Source organism: Bos taurus, chromosome 5, assembly GCF_002263795.3.
Source record: "Bos taurus isolate L1 Dominette 01449 registration number 42190680 breed Hereford chromosome 5, ARS-UCD2.0, whole genome shotgun sequence".
NCBI classification, from domain to species: Eukaryota; Metazoa; Chordata; class Mammalia; order Artiodactyla; family Bovidae; genus Bos; species Bos taurus.
In genome coordinates, this window is record NC_037332.1 from 50,584,603 (window position 1) to 50,592,019 (window position 7,417).

Here is a 7,417-nt window from a genome sequence, read left to right on the forward strand (position 1 = left end):
ACCTAAGCTAATTTATATGAGTTTCAGTTTTGACAGGATAATTGATCCTTGCATTCACAAGCCAGGCACTGGAACATGTTGTGAAATTAACAGGAAATTAATGTATAAAATTAATATAGGAAATTATATAAATAAGATAAATAAAATGGTAAAGAATATAGTATCCTGAAAGAAAAAAGAGTGATTATCTAGAAAAGATATTTTTCATTGAATTAAACAAATATTGGTAGTTATAATATACAACTCCTATTACTATATTAGGGCTTCTCAGGTGGCTCAATGGAAAAGAATCTGCCCGCCAATACAAGAGATGTGGGTTGGATCCCTGGGTCAGAATGATCCCCCAGAAGAGGAAATAGCAACCCACTCCAATATTCTTGCCTAAAAAATCTCATGGATAAGAGGAGCCTGGCAGGCTACAGTCCATAGGGTCACAAGGAGTCAGACACAACTGAGCAACTGAGCATGCTATATTACTGAGCATGCTATATTTAACTATATTAAAAGTAGGAAAAGGAGAAAATAAAAACAGGAAGAAGAAAATAAAAGAGGAAGAAACAAGTCACTTCTTGACTTTTCCTTCCTTCAGCAATCTCTATTCTTCCTTTGTTTTGTTTTTGCTTAAGATCCTCCAATAAAATGTAAGCCAGGTGAGGATCTGAGAAGTAGGGATGAATTAGCAAACAGAAAACATCTAGTAAGAGCTCAACATTATATAAAGTCATCAAGGGAATCAGCAGGAAAAAAGCAATTGATCCTGATATGCAGGGAATTACAATATAGTTTTCAAGATAATTGGAGAAGGCAATGGCACCCCACTCCAGTACTCTTGCCTGGAAAATCCCATGGATGGAGGAGCCTGGTAGGCTGCAGTCCATGGGGTCGGTAAGAGTCGGACATGACTGAGCAACTTCACTTTCACTTTTTCACTTTCATGCATTGGAGAAGGAAATGGCAACCCACTCCAGTGTTCTTGCCTGGAGAATCCCAGGGGCAGGAGAGCCTGGTGGGCTGCCCTCTATGGAGTCGCACAGAGTCGGACACGACTGAAGTGACTTAGCAGTATCAAGATAATACCAACATCAGAGTCATTACCTCGACCTAGAAGACTGGAGTGATTTTTCTTAGATCTGAGTCTTAGAAAAGGGTAGATCTCATAGTGGTCAGGTTCACTAGAGCAATAATAAAAGTGCACTCTGGATAAAATCAGATCCACAGCCAGATGGACTATCCAATTTATCGTCAAAGTAGAGACAGATCTGCAGCCAGGAATATAATACTGAGTTTTAAGTCTAAAGAGAGAGTTAGAGATAGAAATTGGAGAAGGAAATGGCAACCCACTCCAGTGTTCTTGCCTGGAGAATCCCAGGGACAGGGGAGCCTGATGGGCTTCCGTCTATAGGTTCACACAAGAGTCGGATACAACTGAAGCAACTTAGCAGCAGCAGCAGAGTTAGAAAGACAAGAAAGAAACGTAGGTATAAAGCTGAGAGGATGCAGATCATAATAAATATGAAGGAGGAGCAGACCCAGGTCAGTAGATTAGAACAAGATCACGACTAGCAAGAGCTAATAAGCACCCTGTTGTTTGGCACTGAATAAGAAGTCCATTTCATGTTTTGTTTTTGCTTAAGATCCTCCAATAAAAGGTAAGCCTGCTTCTTATTCAGTGCCATTTTGATAGTCACTCAAAATGAAGGTGAATGTTTCTAACAATGAATGGTGTCTGAGCTACAGGAAGTCCTGAGTCAACCCATAATCCCATACTCCTCACCAAGGCAAAGTCTGTCCAACCAACACTCTCCCTATATTGAAAACATAGCTGAATATTTGCAATTTAGTCTAGTATTGGCATCCCAGGTGGCACTAGTAATAAAGAACCCACCTGCCAATGCAGGAGACATAAGAGACATGGGTTCGATCCCTGGGTCGGGAAAATCCTCTGGAGGAGGGCACGGCAACCCACCCGGTATTCCCACTCCAGTATTCTTGCCTAGAGAATCCTCACATACAGAGGAGCCTGGCAGACTACAGTCCATAGGGTCACAGAGCCAGACACAACTGAAGCGACTTAGTATGCACACATGCACTAATGTTTGATCATCTAGTACAACACATTAATTTTTTGTTTTTTTTTTAAATGCTTTTATGTATTTATTTGGAAAAGGCAATAGCACCCCACTCCAGCACTCTTGCCTGGAAAATCCCATGGATGGAGGAGCCTGGTGGGCTGCAGTCCATGGGGTGGCTAAGAGTCGGACACGACTGAGCAACTTCACTTTCACTTTTTCACTTTCATGCATTGGAGGAGGAAATGGCAACCCACTCCAGTGTTCTTGCCTGGAGAATCCCAGGGGCAGGAGAGCCTGGTGGGCTGCCGTCTATGGGGTCACACAGAGTCGGACACGACTGAAGTGACTTAGCAGCAGCAGCAGGTATTTATTTGGCTGCTCCGAGTCTTAGTTGTTGAAACACAGGCTCTTTCATCTTCATTGTGGTATGTGACATCTTTTAGTTGTGGCACTTGGGATCTAGTTCCCCAACCAGGGATTGAACCCCGGGCTCCTGCATTGGGACTGCAGAGCCCTGGCCACAGACCACCAGGGAAGTCCCCCAACCCGTTAATTTTAAAGACAAAGCTTTTAAGGACCAGCGAAGTTATATAACTTGATCAAAGCCATACAGCTAGTGGCAGAGTCAGGATTAAAATCCAAATTTCCAGATTCTTAGTCCAACTCTGCCATGTTGAAAACTTTCTTTTTCTTTCTAAATTGCTCTATCAAAAGTTCATTTTTAACTTTTAGTCTCTGAGCCGGGAGTTTTCTATATCAATTCTCCTCAGTTCTGCATACCTTAATATTTGCTCATTATCCCCAACGGGGCTTCCCTGGTGGCTCAGAGGTAAAGAATCCACCTGCCAATGCAGGAGACTCGAGTTTGATCCCTGATCTGGGAAGGAAATGGCAACCCACTCCAGTATTCTTGCCTGGGAAATCCCATGGACAGAGGACCCTGGCATGCTGCATTCCATGGGGTCACAAAAAGTCAGCCACCACTTAGTGACTGAACAACAACAATGGTACCCAACATTAGACCTCATCTTCTCTCTCTCCAGGTATAGAGAGAACTAAAAAAAAAAAAAAGGAGAAAAAAATAAGTATGATTTAAATAAGAGCAGGAACAAGGGAGGAGATCCTGGGGAAATAAAGATCATCCCTGAGAATGTGATGTATGCAAGCCCAAGTCTTGCAACAGTAATGAGGGGGAGAGAGAGAGAGAAAGAGTTGGGGAGAGGCAGAGAGAGAGAAAGAAAGTTGCTTCAGTCCTAGACTTCAAATTACAAAAGAATGCAAAGAGCTCCTCTTCACAAGTATAATCCTCCCAACACCTCCATCCATAGAGCTAAATAAATATTTATTTGAGAGACAGAAATGTCAGTGGTTAATACTACTTGACTGCTGAAATATATTTGCAATTTTAAGAAATGGAATCCTGCCCAATAGGAGTCCTATTGAAATGCAGTAATGTTTTTTTTTTTTTTTGACTTTTCATATTTCTTCCTGTTTTAGAAGTCTCCAGAAATCTTTCTTACACCAACGGCTCATTCTGATGTTGATATCTCGTAGAATCATGACTTTGCCCTGGTCTCTTCTTCCCTCTGTGGTTGCTCTGTCCCTCCTCTCAAGAGTTCCCTCAAGCATTTCCCCACAGAAGTAAACCAGACATTCCCCTCTCTTTCTTTTTAAAAATTTGTGTTATCAAATTAATATATGTATAATGTTTTAATCCATTAGAAGTAATGTGGGTGTGTGTGTGCATGCACACGTGCTCAATCGTGTCCAACTCTTTGTGACCCCATGGACTGTAGCCCACCAGGCTCCTCTGTCTATGGAATTTTTCAGGCAAGAATAATGGAGTGGGTTGCCATTTCCTACTCCAGGGGATCATCCCAACCCAGGAATCAAACCCACAACTCTTGTGTCTCCTGTGTTGGCAGGCAGGTTCTTTACCACTAGCACCACCTGCAAAACCCATAGGGACCATAACAAGAAACAGCAGTCCTCTGCCTCGCACCTTCCCACCAAAGTCCTGCTTCACTCTAACTGCCCATTTTTAAATAAAAACAACCTTCAGAAGAAGTGGTATACACACACACACACACACAGTAGTACCCAGCCATGAGTAAGAAGGAAATCCTACCACTGTGACAACACGAATGGACCTTGGAGGTGCTATGCCAAGTGAAATAAGACAGGTAAAGACAAATACTAAATGGTATCACTAATACATGTAATCTAAAAAAAAGTCAAACTCACAGAAACAGAGAGTTAAAAAGAGGTTTCCAGGGGCTGGGGGCATGGAAGAAATAGGGAGAAGTTGGTAAAAGAGTTCAAACTTTCAGTAATATGATGAGTAAGGTCTGAGGATCTAATGCAAAACATGATGACTATAGTTGATAACACTATTGTATAAATGCAATTTGCTAAGAGAGTGGTTTTAAATGCTCTCACCAGAAAACAAAACAGAAACAAAACCCCAGAACTTCCACAGGCCCCCATCCCATCTCCCCTCTACCATGGTTTCTCCTGTTTCTCTGGATGAGCTGAGATGAGGCCAGGCCCCAGTCTGTGCACGAGACCCACCGCCTTTCATTTGCTCCATGACAACAATACTCCTCTTTCTCTCTCTCTCGTAACATTCATTTCTTCCCTTTCTACTGAAATGTTCCCATTAGCACATAAACATACCATTAATCCTTCACATAAAAAAAAAAAATAAAGCTTATCTTGACTCCCTCTGCTCCCTCCAAGTTCCTCTGCTTTTCTCTTTACTCGTCACACACGTCCACAAAAACCACCTGAAACAGTCGTCAGCGCTCACTGTCTCGCGTTCTCTCCTCTCGAACCCAGCTGCAGCCAGGCTTTCATTCCCACCCCAACCCCATTGAATATGCTCTGATCAGGTTAATGAGGACCTTCTGTTGCCAAATTCCTCTCCTAACTTGATCTGACAGCAGCGTTTAGCACAGGCAATCGCTCTCCTCCTGTAAACAGCCCCTTCACTTGGCTTCCAGGACACCATTCTCTCCTGCTTTTTCTCCTCCTCCTATGTCTGTTCCTTCCAAATCTCTTTTGCTGCTTCTCCTGACTTTTCAGTGCTGCAGTTCCTTTAGGTTCAGTCCTAAGACCTCTCGTTTTACCTGCATGCATTCCCTGCACCATCCCATCCCAAGCCTTTAAATCTGTCTGTGCACAGATGACTGCCAAATTTTTATTCCCAACCCAAATCTGTTCCCTTAAACTCCAGACTCATCTCTATCCAAATGTCTATTTGATATCTTCCTGAGGATGCCTAAGAGACATCTCAAACTGGATTCATCCAAACCCGAGCTCCTGATTTCCCCCTGCACCTACTCTTCCAGCATCTGCTCCTCTCCCCATCTCACTTGATCGTCCTTCATTCTTCCAGCTGCTAGGACAACAAACCAGAGAGTCTCATTAAATTCTTTTTCTTACATCCCATACCAAATCCATCAATAATTCTTGTTAGATTTACCTTCAAATTATATCCAGAATTCAGCCATGTCTTACCACTCTTGCTGTTACCACCTAGATTCGTTCAGTAGCCTCCTACCTAAAGTCTCCCTATCAACAGGCTCCCGAACTTCTGTTCTTACTCCCTCTCAGTAAAGTCTTCACACAGAGAGGCCCTTTGAAAGTGCCAGCCAGGCCACATTCCTCTTGTGTGTGCAATCCTCCAAGGGCTTCCTCTCTCACATACGGTGCAAGTCAAAGCCCTCACTGAATCCTTTCACACTCTTTCATCTGGCGCTCCGGTGCCTCTCTGCACTCACCTACTTCTCCTCTGATCTCCGTCTTGCTAAGTCCTCTTCAACCACAGTGGCCTTCTTGAACTTCTGAACATTCCAGGCATAATCCCACTTCAGCATCTCTGTGTTGACTACTCCCTCTGCTTTGTGCAGATATTTTCTGTGAAGAGTTCCCTGGCCGTGTTGTCTAAAATTCAGGCTCCTTTCCTGACATGTCCTATTACCTCTTGCTGCTTTATTAATTTTTTTCCTTGCCACATCGCACTAACATACTAAATACTTTGTTATCATGTTTACTGTCGGTCTTTCTCATTAAAATATAAGCTGCATAACAGCAGGGACTCTCTGTTTTGGATTTCTGTTTCTCAGGCACTCTGAACAGTCCCTGCACACAGGAACTCAATCCTGGTTGAAGTCATATAATATTACAGTTCTCTAGTTCATAGACAGAAACTGCTACACACACACAGAAAAACTGACACTGCCCATGTTAACTGGTGAGGCTTGAACTGGAACTTCGGAGTCCTGACTCCCAGGGCTGAGTTCTTTCCATTCTTCCAAGATATTGTCCACCATTGGACTTAGAATTTTCCACATAAATGTCTTTCAACAACAAGAGAAATCTGTTGCAGCTAGAAAATGAGCAATATTTTCCTTTAATACACTTAGATTATTGCTCCATATTTACATGAAACCAGACATACAAGGATGATCATTGCAACATTCCATGTAAGAGCAGAAACGAGAGAACCCCAAAACGCCACCAATAGAGAACAAGTTAAATAAATTATGCTGCATTCAAGCAGTGCAATACCTCTACAGACATGGAAAAGGTGGAGTTAAGTCCATAAGTACTAAGCAGAAGCCATATCTCTAAAATATATTACCTGTGTTACAGTTTCTTATCCACAATTCCAAAATCCAAAATACTCTAGAAACTATAAGGTTTTTTTTTGAAACTTAACTGGTGTCGAAAACTGGTCAGTCCTAAACTCACCTGACAGCAAGTATTCACCTGTCTTGACATGAAAAGGTGGGAAGTCGTAACTGATCTCACATGGCGTGAGTAGAATATTCGTACTTCCCAGTGCCAGTACCGGGTGCTGCCTCAGACCACACCAGCTGTTACGTGACGTTTGGTGTATGCACTGTATCGCTACTCTACTGTCTCTAATCACTGTCTCTACTCCAAAAGATTCTGCACTCAACTCCACTGGCCCCAAAGGCTCCCAGCAAGGAATTACAGCCTACACTAAGTGAACAAATATAGAAGATTAACCAATTTGCATGAAAGATACAGATAGGTTTAGCCCTGGAAATTCTGAAAAGAGTATGTCTTTTTTATAAAGAGTATGTCTTTCTTATTTCTAAGGAGTGGAACAGAAGGCAGTGTTGAACATCTATCATCACAGGAACAGGCTCATCTCCTGGGGCAGCAGGAGGCAACTCTGGCTCGCTCTCTGTAGGGCTGCCATGACACAATTCAGTGTCAAGCAGCTTGCATCCCTGTTTGTCTCAACTAAACGGACATGACCGGGCGACTAAGTGCAGCACAGCACACAAAGGTCACAAGCTCTAGCAAGAGAA